Below are 18,774 nucleotides of genomic sequence, written 5' to 3'. Positions count from 1 at the left end.
AAGTAAACTAGGTTAGACTCAAAAAAAGTCTTAAGTTAAGTTAGTAATGCAAAATGATGTCTTTGTGCAAAAAAATATTTGTCCTTAATTCTTCAGTATCAGAATTGAGTCTGAGTAAAAGAACTCTAAATGATGATGATACATAGTGAGTAGAAGGAATAAGTGATTGCGACTATATATATGTACCCAAAAATTAATCGAAAAATGTTTAGAAACATCTGAAGAACAAAATAAAGTAATGATAATAATGTAACGCTCTTTGCAAATTCGCTATCATCCGAAGCAGAGAATAAATAAGAGGGCACCGTCTTTGCTCTCGTAAACGTTTATAATGTAAATTAACATTTATTTTTTCAACGTTAATCTTGTTATAATTATGATGAGAAAAACAAAATATTCTCTGCTTTAAATGAAGCAATTTCTTGTGAACAGTTAATGAGTTGATGTTATACATATTCACAGTACACGTTTAAAATTATTTTACTATGTACAGGTGTTAGGTGACGGACGCATTTATTTATATTTGAATCACAAAAACAAATTTGGCTGATGCAGCCTACCACCCTGAATTTTTTTTTCGAATGAAATTTAGTAGGTACTTTATCCGCCATTCAGTTGAATATTTAACGACTAACTCACTGATGACTCTTGCAAATTTTCAAATATAATACAAATCACAATTGTCTTATGTATTATATTTGAAAAGTTGCAAATACAATTGTATTTTGTATTGTATTTGAAACTACAAAATTTTGTGGTTACCAAAAATCAGTAGTTTTTATTCAAATCTACCTTTCGTAATGATACTATTGTAGTCCTGTCAATCGTAATAAATAAAGTCTATAAAGCAAGAAGTAAACTAAAGTCATCATGATCATCGTGATCAAGTCTTATTGGTTTATGTGTAGGTTTGATTATTTTCCTGGGCACAATAAATATAATTAAAATACGATAAGTCTCATATATATATACATCAATTAAGAAATTATGTAAAACAAAATGTTATAACGAATTTTTGGCATCACCAACTTTATACACTGAGAATAATAAAAATCTCGTACAATTTTGTAATTTTGTGTACGTTAAGGTTAATAAACCGATCTGAATGTGCTGATAAATGAGACCCAAAAAATTGCCATAGACGAGAGACTTTAGATTCTAATGGTTAGTTTGCTATAGATAACAAACAACCCTTTCTCTTATCCATTACCATAGCCATTACTAGTTTTTTATTGATTAGTACGTTACCTATGTTTCTCTTTTTATCATCATGTGATTCAAGAGGCAATCCCACTTGATACGACGGGAATAAGAGACCTAAAGATAACATAACCTTTTGAGTTAGCGGAACCGGTGGAGTAATTTTAAGAGCGGTAATTGGGACACACGTTCAAAGTGCCAAAACATGATAAATGTTTACAAAATTATCTTTGTAAAGGCCATTTACTGTAGAAAATGAAGTCACTATATTACTTATGAAATATGTTTCTAAATAGTCGCCCTGAGCAATATACATAGTTCGACAAAAAATTAATACCATTGATTAAAGTTCTTTGAGGATTATTTTTACATAAAACACTTTATTAGCCAATAAGCTTTATTAATAGCAATATTATATTCTGTATGTATAAGTTATATCACTGTAAATAAAATGTATTAAATAGTCACTAAGTTCCGCAAAGGACATTAGTAAAGCAATCTATGACCGATTAAGACATTATCCATGCTCTTTGTTATGTGATAGATTCAGATTGTTCATGTTCATGAAATAACCATTGTCTTTGTTCACACAAAACTTAGCGTAGCGAGTGTGACTTATGCGATGCAAAAAAATTGTGAGTCGCATTTATTTAATATTTAAATATGAATATTCGTTTCCAAATTTAGTTTTTGCTTAAACGAGTTTAGGATTACGTTCGGCTTATATGAGTTATTATATATTATATTATCAAATAACAGGCGCATTTTCATTAGATATTTTATTATGACTGCTATTTTTCTTATAATATTTTACTTTGGACTATGAGTATTGAACGGAAGAAAGTTGTGTAGGTAGGACAAAATTTAAGTTAGGTTTAAAGACTCTCATAATAGACATTAGTCACTTACATGAGAACACTTATATGCTAACGTTACAATTTGAAAAAAAAAAGAAACTTGGTAGAACTTTCATTTCCGTAGATTGGAATCTATCAAAAGATGGTCTTTTAATCTTAATTTAAATATTGCTAGGCTGCCTGCACTTTATTATTTTGTGGGAGTCTATTATACCGAAGTTTAAAATGTTTATATAAAAAAATAATATCAATTGATCATACATACAAAAAATATATACAGAAATATATGTAACATTTTCCAGCAATTGAGTAGACCTAATTACATACATTTAACGTTCAATTTTATTCAAGACGATGCTCGTAAATACATTGTTACTTTAAGACAGACTGATACCTTTATGAATAATTTTAATAATTAAACACAATTGTATCTAAATTATCGTTAAAGGTCTTGTATTTCACGTCACAAGGTCAACGTGTAATTAATACAAAACTCACAGCAACGTTATATATTTTAATTCACCTTAGTATTTTTCATAATATCGTGTTTTTTGTTAGCAGCTTATGAAGGGAAGATTCAAAAAGGAATGTTGAATTAGAAAATAATATAATCATTGCGACTTTTGAAAATCGAAACTTTTTGGCTATTGTTTTATTCTCGTATTGTTTACAATGTGCGATGTGAACAGGACACCACTTTAAACTGTCTTGACAGATGTCGTAATACTTACTAAGTTTTATAATCTATAATAATGCAAATGACATTTTTAAAAAAGGAATTTTGAATAAGAAAAACAAGTGATAAACATTGGAAAATTTTAAAATCAAATAACGAATTGTGTGACGTCGAAGTTTTAAAATTTACAAGGTCTTTACTAGCTATTGTACAGATAATGATAATTTAGGACGTTTTAGCCAAAAAAAAAATTGTAACGAATTGAAGCATATGACAAAACAGATATGATATAATATATAGAATAAGCTATCTAATTACTTAGTACCAGATGCCCGCAAGTATAAAGAATAAGATTAAAAACTTGTCTTGCTAATGCTATTAATATCATTAAGACACTATGTTTCCTTTCCACATTCATTCAATCAAATTTATGTTCGGTCATATTGTGTTAGTGTGTCCGGGTATCGCTTTGAGCGCTGTACAGTGAGTGAGACTGTTATGTCAATTTGATAATTAACAATATCATAATGAATGAAGTTATTAAAATGTTGCCATATCCAAGTCATATTCTGAATTGACTTTTGTGTCCTTTTGTTTTTAGGAGCTGATCTCCAGAGTTTTTTTAAAAAGAATAAAACTGGTATTGAAGTGTGGGTCTGCTTAAATGAAAATCATAATTGTCTATGAAAAAATAATTTGCGAGAATTTTAAGTTTTATGTAAATGGTATTAAATGTATTTATTATATGAATTGCTCACGGTCTATCATGGCTTCGCCAACAAGATATAGTGGTCGGGTATTGTAGATTAACGGAGAAAAAGATATGAAGATAACGCTCTCAATAATCGTGTTGTAACTGTCAGATATCGTGACTGATAACATGTTAGCGTACGTCACGCGCAAGTCGCATGTAAAATTATATACTATGACCTCATGACGTCATCATTGATTCTTTTGTGAACGATATTAATATATAATAGTCTCGCTTGTATCATAACAATCGTCAAGACATTGCAATGTATTCTTAGATATTTATAAATATATTATTTTAATTACATTAACTTCGCAATTTAATTACGTGAATGTGTATAATAGTGAATATTTAAGTCAGGGATCTTTATAAGTAATAAAAAGGTACTGATAGAAGCTAATATGTGAAGGTTGCGTCTACTTTTTTTTATATAGAACAGGGCACTCACGTTCAGGAGGCTCACCTGATACTAAGTGACACCGCCGCCCATGGACACTCTCAATGCTCTGGCTCGTGATTGCGTTGCCGGCCGTTTTAAAATTGGTACGCTCTTTTTTAATAAAGAAAATGAAATCAATAAATATAAAATATTTTATTCCGGTCGTAGTAGCACATGCATAAAACGTTTATATAGTATTAATTAAAGTTCAATAGTAGTTAAAAGAATTTAATTACGCGGCTATATTAAAGTACGTTTAAAACATTCGAGTTTTCAATAACAAATAATCGGGAAGTGAAAATGCATGACCTCGACGCGATATGCAATATTCGTACACTTTTTTTGCGTTCAATTCGCGCTAAGGTACTGTTCATATAATATTTTAATTATAATACACAGAGTAAATATATGTTACGTTTATATACGTATTCTATATCTGTTAATAGTTGACATATGACATATGTCGCTCGCTTCAATTTTTTCGACAAAAACGCTGCATATCTTTGTGGCGTTCCGCAAAAATATTACTATCATACGCGTCTAAAGAAGTTTCTCTTCAAATTGGTTCTTATTATTTGGAAAAAGAACATGTCATTTACAAACAGCCTAGCCCAGCTTTGTCCATATTGAAAGGAGGTAACCGAATAGTCTTGACAACTTGAAGGAGTGATGGCAAGAGAATTTGGGGTTAATCGCCTACCCGTTGGCCTTATCAAATCAAGAAAAATTTTGATCTCAACATTTCTATTGCCAGGAGACAAGCTGAGGATAGAGTGATGAGAAGTTGAGAGAGTTGTTTAGGGCTATTCAAGACAGACATGATTGAGTAATGCAGACTGCGAAGAAGACAATGACATTTAACATATGTAACAATCATGTCAAGTGTCAACTGATTTAGATATTGTTAAAGAATAAAATGTCTGGAAGGTTATGAATGTGCGATTTTATTTCTTTTTCTAATAGATGTACTTTTAAAGTTATATTAATATGTCGGCTTAGTATTAAAAATATAAACAGATATTCTACTATTTTACGTGAAAATAACTATGAATTCAAATTTAACACACGTCATACGCCACAAAAACCAATGACGGTTTCGTTTCGAACCGCTGTTTATGGTTTTAAAAGTACCGCTATCACTGAGTATATATATATATATATCTAATATATTTCTGCTATTACTATATATGTATATAACTGTTTGTCGCTTCTGCCAGTATCGAAGGTTACATGCTTGGGGTCAAAGGTTGACACTTGACAATTTGACAGTTAGCACATTTAATGACGTACTAAAGATGTTTCTTGTCGTTTAGAATTCTAGAAATCGGCCCGTTACAGTAAAAAAACACATATCGTATTCACACTTTTCCATTATATTTAAAAATGTATACATTTGTAGCTGAATTCAATAATGCACGTATTGCATCACATATTCACAATTTTCGTATTAAGACATACAATTTCAACTATTTTAAAAACAAATCAAATTAATCTTTTGTAAGAGATTATGTATTTTACAAAAAGATAATAAAATACCAGGTGCTTTAAAGTGGCTGTTAAAATTGTATTACATTTAATAATTTCAATTTTGTATCGACTCCGAGTCGGATATTTTTAATGAGTTAATCTTTTTACTTACAAATATTAACTTTACTATTTGTTTGTTTAGTTTTTATTAAGTATATAATAGTCGTACAGTAGAGGTATATTTCAACCACCACCGATTGGATTGTTAGCCTAAAAGCTTCGTATTCCAATGTTTATTCCTGAGTCACTTAGACACCTACACATAAAATTAATAAAAACCCAGCCAATAAACTTAATTGATAGCTATGCTCATGAATTTATTTTACAATGTGAGTATATATTATTTTACACTAAACATATTGTTATTCATATTGTTATTTGATATTCATATGTCTAATGTGGTAATAAGCACTGTTGACCTAACCGATTTAATAAAGGTTCTAAATTTAAATTTTCAGTTTGAATAATTGGAGATTCAAATACACAATTGAAGTATGCACTTTCATTTGTTTCACTAAGAAATTTGTTTTATCTCCGAAATTGGTCCGCTTCGTAATGTCCAAGATTCCAATATAACCACACTATTTCATAATCACTGTCACTAACGATGTGTTGTATGATTTGTTTGTGTATTTTTTGCCGACGGAAGTTATTTAACAGGTCACTTCAATGTTATCGAATCCTGTATACTTTTCCAATTTCCCTTAAATTACTTTTTCAAAAACTTGAACGAATTACGCCTGTTCAATACAATTTTGTATTATGTTTATAAATTTCATAATATTTATCTTGATAAGAGCATCTGGATCTTCCCATGGCTATTGATAACAATACTTACTTCGGCAGATATGAAAGTCTTGAATCGACGTATTATTTCCGAAATGCTCGTCCTTCTTTTGAATCGAGTTTTAATATAACAAGTAACATGACATATGACAAATTTTTATATTAATAAAATAACGTAGTTCGAGTTGATATAAATTGTATATGAATGTTTGTTTACCTGTTTTAATATAGAGGCGGAGGGGAAGCGGCAAGCGGCGAGCCGCAAGGCGTGTTACCGCGCGTGCCAACCGAATATAACTGCCGCACTATTGGAGGGCTTTACTTATCGGGCGCGCTACTAAAAGATAATGATTTGAATCCCTTTAATAAGCCTTTAATTACACCTTCATAACATTACCTACATATAACTTTATTTGCCTTGGTATCGTGGACATTTTTGTAGATTTTGATAGATTATACATATTCACATGTTTATATTATTTTTATCATACTTCGGGTTATATTAAAGTTTTCATACGGATACCTGGATTATTTAAAAATATTACATAGCCTATATTAATCAGGAAAGATGATTCTAATGGTCAAAGTATTATTATTATTAGAGCAGTAATTTGAGTATATTAAATGAAAAGTAACAATGTAACATTTCATTTTTATAATATTGATTTAGACATAGACACAACATTTATTACTAACAAAACACACACACAAAATTGAAGAAAAAATATAAAAGATTGAGAGTTACTTTATTTTTCTTTTTAAGAACAAGATACGTTTTAAGTGTGTAATGCGTGTTTAGTCATAAAGATATAAGAATCAAGGTCTAATAACGTGTGAAATGGTTCAATAAAATCAAATACACTATGTCAAATTTTACAACTAAAAATGAATTATTAATAGCAAACCTATATTGTTAAAACATCGTATTTTACAGATAAAGAAAATTGCGTGTTAAATAAACGGCGTTCGGTCTTTGAGTTGTGTCACATAGGATTGATGGGAGTATGGATTAATTAGGAGTGGATTCAACTGGAAACTTCTTGAAAGAACAACCTAATTGTTACCTCTCATAACGAAAGAGCTAAAATATTTTCTAAGATAAGTAATAAAAGGCAATATATTAATGTGTCCTTTATAATTTTTACAGTTCGGCGGTCGGAGATTTTATATCCAAATCCACTAGATTAAGGAAGATGTTGGCAAGTGATTTTATTTGTGACACAGATAGCAGATATTTGTAAGGTATTAAATATAGAACATTTTATCTTAAACACTGTTACTACGTAATTTTATTTATTTATTCGTTGTAGTAACATAATACAATCGACATAATTAAATGATAAGGAGGGCTTACTGGCGGCCTTATTGCTATCAAGTGATCCAGGCAACCACTGTGAAAAAATAATAATTCAAACAAGAAGTGCAAAAATATATAATACATATATTTATTTAGACAACAACTAAAACAGAAACAAAAACCTTAACTAAAGGACACATGAAAAAGATTTTTTTTTGTAAAAGATTACGTGAAAATATTTTTGTACTCTATAAGCTGAGAACTATAATGTAATGTTTACTTATGTACTAGAAATTGTATATTCCTATACATACATATCAAGGATAGATTTATTTACAATAATTGTACTAGATCGTAAAGCCTAGTAAATAATGTTCAACAAATCTATTTTTAATTTATACTTTATATGAGATATTTTTTTTGTTTGTAAGTAGAGCTATACTCACGTACAACAATAAAATAAAAATGAAATGATGAAATGTTAATTGCTATGTAACGACGAATCCAATGGAACAGTTGAAGACAGTACCCACGTTTACTCTCGGGCGTAACTCCATCGATTTATAAAATCGCTAGGCTTTTAAAACTAAGAAAGCCTCATTGAGTGAAATGTGTACATTACAGCCTTGGCTCGTACAAGAGTCTACGCTGTTTGATTATAATGTCGCAGACACAAAATTCATAATTAAAATGAACAAGTCTACTCATATGTTTATCGGATTTTTACTCGGGAAATATTTGTAAGTTTATACATTGAGTTGAAGAGGTTTGGGTTGGGACGCATAGGAGTGTATCCTTCTACATGATTAAGCTTTAAAAATTCAATTAAACGCCAGTTTGCCCTTCATTACAGGTAAAGGTAGAAGAACTTTTGGCAGTCTCTAGTAGATTATTAACGCCCAAACGCAATAACCTATTTCAATCCATTTTGACCATTTAAGATAGAGATATTAATCCAAATATTGATAAAAGTGTGCCAATAACCAATCGCCGGATTGATATTACACAGGTGGCCGATCGTCTGTAACGGTCTAATCTCAGATAAGAAACAAACATGGACTAATTGTTGGGTTCGGGCGTTAGTATATCAATCAAATTTTATTAGCAAAGTTTTCTCGATTAACAAAACATCGGTTTCCATGATTAGTTGGTACGCGGGGGTTTGTAGATGAAGAATTATTGCGCACGACTTGACACACCTCGGACGTAAATCCTCAGAAATAGATCAACAAATGATTTCTGTAAATCATATTTATATTTATCCTTTCATAAATTTTTATTTGAATTTATACTTTATTTACGAATTTGTAATTATAGACAATGGTCAAAAGAAAATAAGAGAAGATGTTTCAATGTTCTGTTTGGCATATTACTACTTGTTTAGTATTATTTAAATTAGTTCCTGAATCTATGATAAACTTCTCTGATTTTCGTGTAGGAATTTTGGTCATAGAGTACAGATCTAATGCGACAGATCGACAGGTGGCACATTCTCTACGTATAAGCAACGTCCAATGGTTAGAATGCCGCCAACATGACGAACTATTTGATTCATAGACAAATTCTCCAAAACTAAAAAGTCTACGGATTTAAAAATATACTTGCAATTTCCTTGTTGTGTTTCTATGTTTTCCTATTCCTTTGAAACCTCAAAATGGTACGAAGAGTGTCATGTAAGGGTCGTGACTTCTGAAAAGGAAGGCTTTTCGGCAAGCGGAAATATTATGATATCTGGAATGGAATTAATTTCGATAGTATGGTATATTATAAGGTTAATTATGAGTTCCATATCTGAAAATTTTTTTTTTACGCGTCGTAAGTCGTTATAGAAAAATTTGTTTTCATTTTGTTACTATTTTTTTACGGTTACCCACCGTCCATGTGTGTGTCCTAAGGGATTTGGAGACCCTCAATGCCAGAGGGCCCTCGAGTGCGTTGCCGGTCTTTACTTTACTTGCAATACATTTATAGACAAAATAAATAACAACAGCTACAACTATAAATAATGTAGTCTATTAAATAGTATGCATTACATGTTTAAATATCTAGTACAGTACATAATGTAAAGTAAACAGAAAATGTAGGCTAGCATTAAAAACATTCATGGAGGCGATTGCAGATATGCAAATTGCTATGTAGATATATACGGCCTTTCAGCTTTGCCTTACTAAGGTTATATGTATGTAGAGGTTTGTAGGCAGGAGCGGATTACATCAGTACGGAGAACTGAAGTTCAGAAGCTTAACGATTATACGTGACCAAAAGGTTCGGGAGATGAAAGTAATAGTAATGGTTTTCTTTATATATAAAATATATAAATAAATATAATACTTTTGATATTTAGAAGATAGAATGTTCAAAACATACCCTGTATCTTTAGTACAGAATAATTGTTTTTTTTTGTTATATACGAGTTAAGTAGTTCAAAATTAATAAATAAATAAAATAAAATATATTTGAATAAATGAGAAATAAAACAAAAGAGTGTCCATGTGCGGCAGTGTCACTTAATATCAGGTGGGCCTCCTGCCCGTTTGCCCCCAAAAAAAAAATATATTTTTAATTCCTATTGGTGAAGTATGTTTATTATTAATTAAAAAATATGGCACTATAATCTTTTTATGTCTCAGATTTTTGTATCTGTTTTATGATCAATTTAGTAGATAAGATGGTGGTTAGCCTCCTGTGCAGGCAGGCATCGATATGCCTCTAAGGCAAACTGTTTTCTGTTCAGGCAACTGTCGCGATGTTTTCCTACACCGTTCGAACCAATATTAAATGTGTACGTAGAAAGAAAGTTCATTGGTAGCCGGGGATCGAACCTACGATCTTTAGTATACTTAACACAACACTCCGATAATTAAGTATCTTTCAATCATATGGGGATAATACGGGTCAATGTTTAGAATTTAAAACTATATTTTAGTCCGCACCTGGCAACGATGACTTGCAAGTTTATTTCTTTCTTGATACAACTGTAAATAGACTTTGCTTCTTGATTCGTAATATCGGGAAAGAAATAATATTTGTGCTTAAGAGAGCTTTTAGTTGGATGCTTTGAATTTCGAACTTGCAATTTATACAGCAGGATATTGTTTTAAGTTTATTATTAGATATTATAAAACGAAGCTTCTTTGCCATATTTGTGTGTTTCTCTGTACGCGATTCTCAAACAAGTATCGCGGTGGAAACCATTCGGGTAATAGATAATATGATTTTTGAAATTAAGGATTTAATGTTAATTGTTTAAAATATTAATATTCTATAAGATATCATAAAAGCTATGGAAAAATTTACTACATCCATGTAAGCGATAAATTATTTTTAAATGTGCTGTTAGACCTAATTTACTAATAAATAATACTACTTATTACTCTTAAATTCTTAGAGAATAGACAAATATTAAAAAAAAACATTAATTTTAGATAAATAAACAAAACATAATTTATGAAAATCTGTTTAATAATACAAGCATATATTTGCGGCAAGTGAAGTGATTAAAGTTTTTTTGTTTAAATGACATTTTAAAAAAATATTACGGTTAATATTTTGTTATATTTAAGTTAATGTATTGTGATTGTAATGAAATATCGAATACTTTTACACTTACGAAATAAATAAAGTTTACAAAGCTCTGCTGGTATTTTTAGCGGCCTTATTTCGGATATTGGAGATGACACACTCCAATTCCAATATATTCACGGATTTTGAAATCTGTTTTGTTTTTGTGATTCTTAAGCCAAAGCTATAATACATTTTTGCTCAAAAATCTCCAATTAGCCTTAATATTCGCATATATAAATTATATGTAATATATTTATTAGTAACTCCCTTCTTTGTTCGTTGTTGGATGAATGTGATTCCTTGGTACTCAATATTTAATACAGTTACTCCGGCTAAAGATTTATTTCCTCTTTTTTTTAATACGGCAAATTGCGTGGATTAGTAGTTGTACTTGATTCATCGTAATCTCTCATTGGTTGATTTAGAACGAGAACAACCAGAAATACATGTCTTGGATCTAAATATCAATGTATGTAATGCCACGAGAGCTTGCCTAATTAGCTATAAATGATATATTATTCTGAGATTGGATGGCAAGATATATTTTGGCAACACTGGATTACTATTAATATGATATTATAATGCTCAGGTATATAACAAAAACAATTACTTAAAAATATATTATTAAAAGGAGTCCCTTTAGGCAAGGTTTCGAAGATACTGGCAACGTTCCCTCTTTGAATAGCTAGACTAATTCTTTGTCCAAGGTAGCTGACAGCTCTTAGGTCCCTGTGATGTCAATTAACCTAGGATATTATTACTAGCAATTATTGATATTCAACAGTTATTCAAATATAAAATTTTAGTACATACATTTGGTGAGACATGTTCTAATTTCTGACACGTTCCGGCAGTTCAAAAAGCTTGATTAATGAAAGGCGTTCTAAATTGTCAAGTAAATGAGAAGTTCATTTATACGCTTTTTATATTTAACTTTGCACTTAATAACTTCCTTATTTCGTTTCCATTGTCACAATATTAGTTTGTTCTTACTTATCTATTGCTGCTTTTAGTCTTAAGCAATTTATATACAGTTCAAAGTTATTAATATTTAATTATCACTATTACATCTGATAAGGTTGACTTATACAATACTCGTATATGCTAGTAGTTTTATAAGACCCGTGGTTTCTGCGTGTATTTCATGAATAAGTTATCTTAATAGGATTGGGGATCAGCCATTTGAGTCTGACAAACTTCGTCGATTTTTAGGTCTATTTATTTTTTATATAATAGAGGGGCAAACGAGGCTGCGGGACGTCCAAAAAGGCAGTCGTCGCAGGCCATAAATACCCATTTTTTTGTGGGTGCGTTGCCGGCCTTTAAGGGAGGAGTACGCTCGAATTTTGAATTGTTGGAGGTCGTATTTCTCAGGGAAGACCCCCGCCGGTAGTCGGGACATTTTTCTCACAGTGCGTTTTTTTGCGAGATTCATTACAAATACAATTTTTTTATTAATGTAGAAACTATGTTAGTTTATATCAGGAGTAAATCAAATGATTGTTTAATGTTTAATTTTTCACTGTACATTTTTAATCATAGTTGATTGAGTTTTCCAACAATGTGAAAATGGCAAGCATCCCTGATGCATCATGAAAAGCTCCAACAAGATATTGACTATGATTTTCCATGCAGTGTACATGGAACTAGAACAGGACACTAATTAAAAAATATAAGATGGTATTTGCTTTATTTATTTTACCAATTTTTTTAAAGATAATTGTTACCAACACAATAAGTGATGGAATATATTATTGTTTGATTCCATTATTATATATATATATACTTAGTTTATTAACTGCCGTCAGCTCTCCTTGTAAGCCTATTTATACAGTACGGGTAATTGAAGGCAGTGTTAGTCAAGGTATCGAACGATAACTTGCGCATGCCGGTTTCAACATTATGTTAAATAAGTTTGCTTTCCATTTAGAAGAGAATTTTGATTTAATTGAATACTTATTAATTGAGAATTTTAGGTTTTATATGTCGCGAATTAACTGATTCATTAAATAATGAAAAGACGACAAGAATGAAACGGAATAGTTTTTTTTTAAGAATCGTAATCACAGTTTTAATATTTAATCCGGAAACTAAGGTTCTACTCCTAGGAAAACAATAACTGTTTCAATCAATACACAGAAGGTTAACATATTCTGTCTCCATGGGCTACGGATTTACTAAACACATTATATATATCTCAATTAAATAATATATGTATATTTTTTGTAAAGTCCTATTTATTCGACTTACATAACCTCGATTTTGCCTCGTTGCTGTTTGTTATTATTTAAAATATAATTATGTTAATATTTGAAACTCATTTTGAAACACAACGATTGTAAAATCAACATAAGTTTCTGTAATTATTTGAATGAAAATTCGGTTTAAATTTGTTGTGAAATAATCATTAACAATGCCACACGTTGTTATCCAACCACAACATTCAATGTATAGTTTAAGAACACCATCGAAAATCATTTTGCGAGCTGTCCATTTTTCTAAAACAAAAAATTATATATTTTTTATTGAGATACAAATTTGAGTACATTTCTGTTAATTCCTACAAAATTTGGTTATTCAATAAAGCAATTGTTTGTAGCAGTGACGATACAATGTGTCTGGTTCATACTAAGCATGAACTAAATGTCCTACAATGCGGAGCTGGTATAAGAGTCATCAATACCTGTTTAACTAAACATTTATTAAGTACAGGATACTTTTATTTTATTTTTGAAAATAGAACCCACGAATTCAAAATTTCTAAAAGTTGTTTTGTTTTCTTTTAACTAGTTCTACTTATGAAAATGATACGTTTGAATGAGTAGGGATGCCAACAGGTTCGAATTTAATGTCGTGGAATAAGTGATGATCTTATTTTATAAAATATTTTTTTTTGAATGCATACAATTTTAGGTTCCAACATTAAATTAAGTATTTCTCTTTTTTAACTTTTGCGTTCTGCAATAAATACTGGATTATCATTTTGTTTCTGTGAAAGATAGTTGAATATTAACCAAAGATAGATTATTAAATCTTAAATCATTATTAATTAAATAAAGTATTATTTATATTTAATAAATACTCCTTTACGAAAATACTTCATTTGCCACACCTTACGTAATTAAATAAAACCGTGTCTATTGTTTTGATTTTATTGAATGGATATACTCGGCAACTGACTACTTGATATACCTCTATCACTAATGGACGCAATTATGTCAGATCTCACCCAATACCTTGTCTTTGATCAGTCAGAGTACTGTTACAGCTTATTAAGTGCATACTGAGATTGTTTAGTTTCCACGTACATACATACAGGTTGTCTATAGGCATTGAAACAACTACATTAGGTTCAGGTGTCATCGTTTTCAGTACATACTAACTCCAACACTAATAAGTAATTGACAAAATTATTGTAAAAGAATTACTTGTTAACTTTTAAACAGAACAACCCTAGCAACATAATAACATCAGATATGTAAATAAAGAGTTGGAATATGTTTTAACTTAATATTTGTTAAACTCAAACCGCAAACATTGAACTCGTTATTTAACGAGGTTTCATAATTAAAGTTTACTGAATACACTGAATAAATCTTGCGAGTCTTCTTGAATGTTTAATTTTCTATTACGCATATTTAACCTCAATAAAAGTCTTAAATTATTGCATATAAATGAGAGATAAATGAAAGATATAGGCAGATCCTCTTGGAGGGGAGTCCACATTTGTTTTATACACGACTATAACAACATTGTTTGAAGCTATTCAACATTATTAATTTCATATATAAAAATAAATCAGTGGCGCTACAACCTCATTAGGTCTTGACCTCAGATTTCTGGATCTATTCATGATAATTTTTAAATCTAATAGGCAAGTAAGTGATAAGCCTCCAGTACACACGCCGTCGACTTTTTGGGTCTAAGACATGTCGGTTTCCTCACGATGTTTTCCTTCACCGTTCGAGCAAATATGAAATGCGCACATAGAAAGAAACTCCATTGGTGCACAGCCGGGGATCGAACCTACTCAGGTATGAGAGGCGCACGTTGAAGGCACTAGGCCACCACTGCTCTTACCATTTATTTCATTTTATTTCTTATATATTTTATTGTATTCTCCAGATTAGTCCTGCAGTCATCATCAGGCATATATAAGCGATATATGCCTCAATAAAATGCATGCTGGACATATTTTGTAGGCTGTTCTCGAGGTAATCGTTAAAACTGAAGCCTAATCGTACGTATGGTATTGAAAATTTGTATGACCGATGATATCGTTGTATCGAAGGTAATGTTGAATAATCAAATCAAATTTTATCAATTTTTTTTTCTATATTATCATTTATACAGAATTCGAAGTGAAAATACCATATCAGCATTGAAACCTCGTCATTATAGGCACAACAAAAGACTCCGTTGGTGAGTAAAATGATTCATGATTGTGAAGAGGAGCTGGTACAAAGTCCGTCTGGCGGGAAATTGCGTTGTATAAGAGGCCATGGGGGATTCTTTTTAATACTGATTTTACGTAGCTGATTTCATACTTTGTAATCAAATAAATGCGTTTTAATTTGTACGTGTTTGTATTTTTCTAAAGGAAAAGGTGCACATTTTTGCCGGAAATGAATAAAACATTTGCAATTATGTCGGATTAAACAATTAACACTGATATATAATAGAGTTATACTTATAAGTAAGTTATACTCCTTTTGGCGCGTTAGGAAAACTAATGACAGTAAATTATTATGATGCGCGAACACCGTCACACATAACCGACACCCTGAAGTTAGATATTGTCAATAATTTAGGTTTTTAGAAGTTATGTACTTCTTTTGGCACTTTAGAGAAAAATTATGAGAGTAATTTTTGTTCAATTGTTAGTGTCGTTTTCTACTAACGTGTGCATAAGTACACACATATTTTTTATAGCTTACCTAAAAATAAAATAGCTTTGTACCGTACATATATTATATGAGTTTCATGTAGTCATGTTCATATACTTATTCAGCGTGTCAATATTTACGTAATTCCGGATATCCAGGGCGGTCCTTGTGTATATTTTCTTTTGTTTGCACAACATGATCGCGGACGTTTGTAGATACAGATAAGGATACGATCGTTAAATTTGATTATAAAAAAAACACAACTCAAACCTGAGTTAAATTAAATAAATTCACTTACCGAGGTTAATTTATTTGTTTTAGAAGGCTCTCGTAGTGTAACCACGATATGTACAAAGATGGACTCCAACAGCCAGGTGGCTCGCGATTGCGTTGCTTTCCTTTTAAGAATGGGTATGCTCTTTTCTTGATGGACCTTTACTCGATTTGGTAAATTTTCTTATTTAATAACGAGGCATATTATTGTGAAAAGGACTAAACAGATAGATAGCTTACAATCTAACACATTAATCGCCTCGGTTAACGCAACCTCTGTCTACCGTATAATAGCTATGTAGGTAACTTCGTAGCATGGAGTTGCGGGCCCTCTACGGCGTAGAGCTACACACAGACTAGTCTAGCGTTACATTTGAATTAATATAAATTGCAATTCAAGCATAAATGTTCCATGAACCGTTTGAATAAATGTTTCCGTGAAGAAAAGGCTCTTTTGATTGACTCACTTGAATTTAAGTGTAGCTTAATAAGTACAACACGTACTCGGCACAATGGTATCAGCTATGAATATTGTGTAAAATGTAGATTGACTTTAAGAGAGAGATTGAAAATTTTAAGGTTTAAGATCCACTTTTCAAACTGTAAACGTTAAATGGCTTTTGGTATTAACGATTCCAAATTAAGTTTACGATTCCATCTAGGTTACACAAGTTTGTCTGCTTGAGAGACTATCATTCGTGGTAATTGGTTATTTGATTTCGTCTTTGGGCGTGATTGGATTGGTTCAGTGTTATTTCAATTAAATAATTAATTAGTGTGTAAGCAAATGAATTAATTTACAGGTTATTGTGTATATGTAAGATAGGACATTTGATGTTTTAGCTACATACCATAAACGGTAAGAATACTTTTAAAATTAATCGTTATAAAACTTTTATGTTTGTATGTAGGTTTTCAGACTTTTTTCTTCTTTCTTTCTTTGTAAAGTTCGCTTCGATTGACAGGTCAAAATCTTAGTCACACTATATTCATTTTAAAAGGATTATTGAGTAAAACGTCATATTTTTCTATACGTATTTGATATCATAAAAGAATCTAATAATACACTTACAATCCTTTTACAGAAATATTCAAAATATAAATCCTATTGCATTTCTGAAATTTACAGTCATTGGCTATCGCCTGCACGTGATTTCCCAAAAATATGTGATACGAGCAATGTCCCCGACTATATCCGTGCGGGCAACGTGCCAAAGTGGCTGGGACGAGTGACACCTGAACAGCAAGACATACCTACGTGACGCATCATACATTCCATGTGTAATAAACTTCTTAAGTCTGAACAAATAACTCTGATGACGTGTAGTTCTAAATTCAAAAATATAGCCTATTATCATAGTTGATAAAATCTAATAACCATAAATACGTTTTAATTATCTCACACCTAGGAATGAAAATGTTTTAAATGTGTAATAGTTTTTTAAATTTCGAATGTAATTAATATTTGACAAATGGAATAATTCTTTTCTTGTCTATGGTTGATCACTTATTATGTCTGTGATGAATAAATAAATAAATAATAAATAAATGTGTGTATTAAGTCGTAATAATTCAAACATTATATAAGCATACAAAATGTCAACACAAAAATTGATATACGTACATTTGCATTCGTGATATTTTAATTAATCTACACCGGGCGCCGAAGCGAAAAACTTTTTTCGCTTTTTTTTATATCGTTTGACTTTTAGCGTAATTGACGAGAACCGATAGCACATTCACTTAACAATTTTATAAACGCGAGTGATACTAAAATAAAAAGTTTGTATGACAATATTTTTTTAATATCAAAACGATTTAATTGTATTAATATAAAAAAAACAATTGAAAATTAAAAACAATTGAAGAAAAATTGTTTTTACAAACAATCCATTATAATTAAGTCTAATGCTTTACATTCTTACAACTGTTGAACAACATACGCCTTCCTGTGGAGACCTGTGTTGTTCATGTATTTAAAATTATAATAAAATACATTTACATGACTGTTAAATAAATTTAAAAATAAATAAAAGAAAGCAGTATCATTATAATAATATATTCCTAAATAACAAGATAGAATACTATAGTGATAAAATGACCTACTTTATCAAAATCAAATAAACATAAATCATGCTATGTTAAAGGTCAACGTGACACTTAATCAACGTTATTGTGTGTACTGAATGGGCCGAAATAAATAAACGAATATAAAATCTCAAAATTCGGATCTTGTTAATCCGAAAGATTTAGTCCTAAGTTAAATTTATGGCGCTTGCAAATTGTGTCGCAAGAGTATCTACGTAATAAGTTTTTTCATTGTTTGCTGGGCCTGAGTCACTCACAGTTAATTATAACGTTATAAATTAAAATAGATAAGTAGGTAGGCTTTTTATGTAACAAAAAATGTATACTTAAATATTATGAATCACTTCAGTTTATGTAAAAAATCTAAAGCCTTTGAATAGTGAATTTAATTAAAAATGGCCACGAATAATTTAAGAGGTCCGTGGAAGCC

The 18,774-nt window shown here is 30.5% G+C and overlaps 1 protein-coding gene across 3 annotated transcripts in view; it reads right to left on the bottom strand.

Moving 5' to 3' along the window:
• Positions 1–18,774, bottom strand: part of LOC110999894 (cAMP-specific 3',5'-cyclic phosphodiesterase, isoforms N/G) — a 295,372-nt gene that overhangs the window by 144,517 nt on the left and 132,081 nt on the right. The gene's annotated exons all lie outside the window — the stretch shown is intronic.

Source organism: Pieris rapae, chromosome 12 (assembly GCF_905147795.1).
Source record: "Pieris rapae chromosome 12, ilPieRapa1.1, whole genome shotgun sequence".
In the NCBI taxonomy this organism is placed as follows: Eukaryota; Metazoa; Arthropoda; class Insecta; order Lepidoptera; family Pieridae; genus Pieris; species Pieris rapae.
This window is presented reverse-complemented; position numbering and strand designations above follow the sequence as displayed.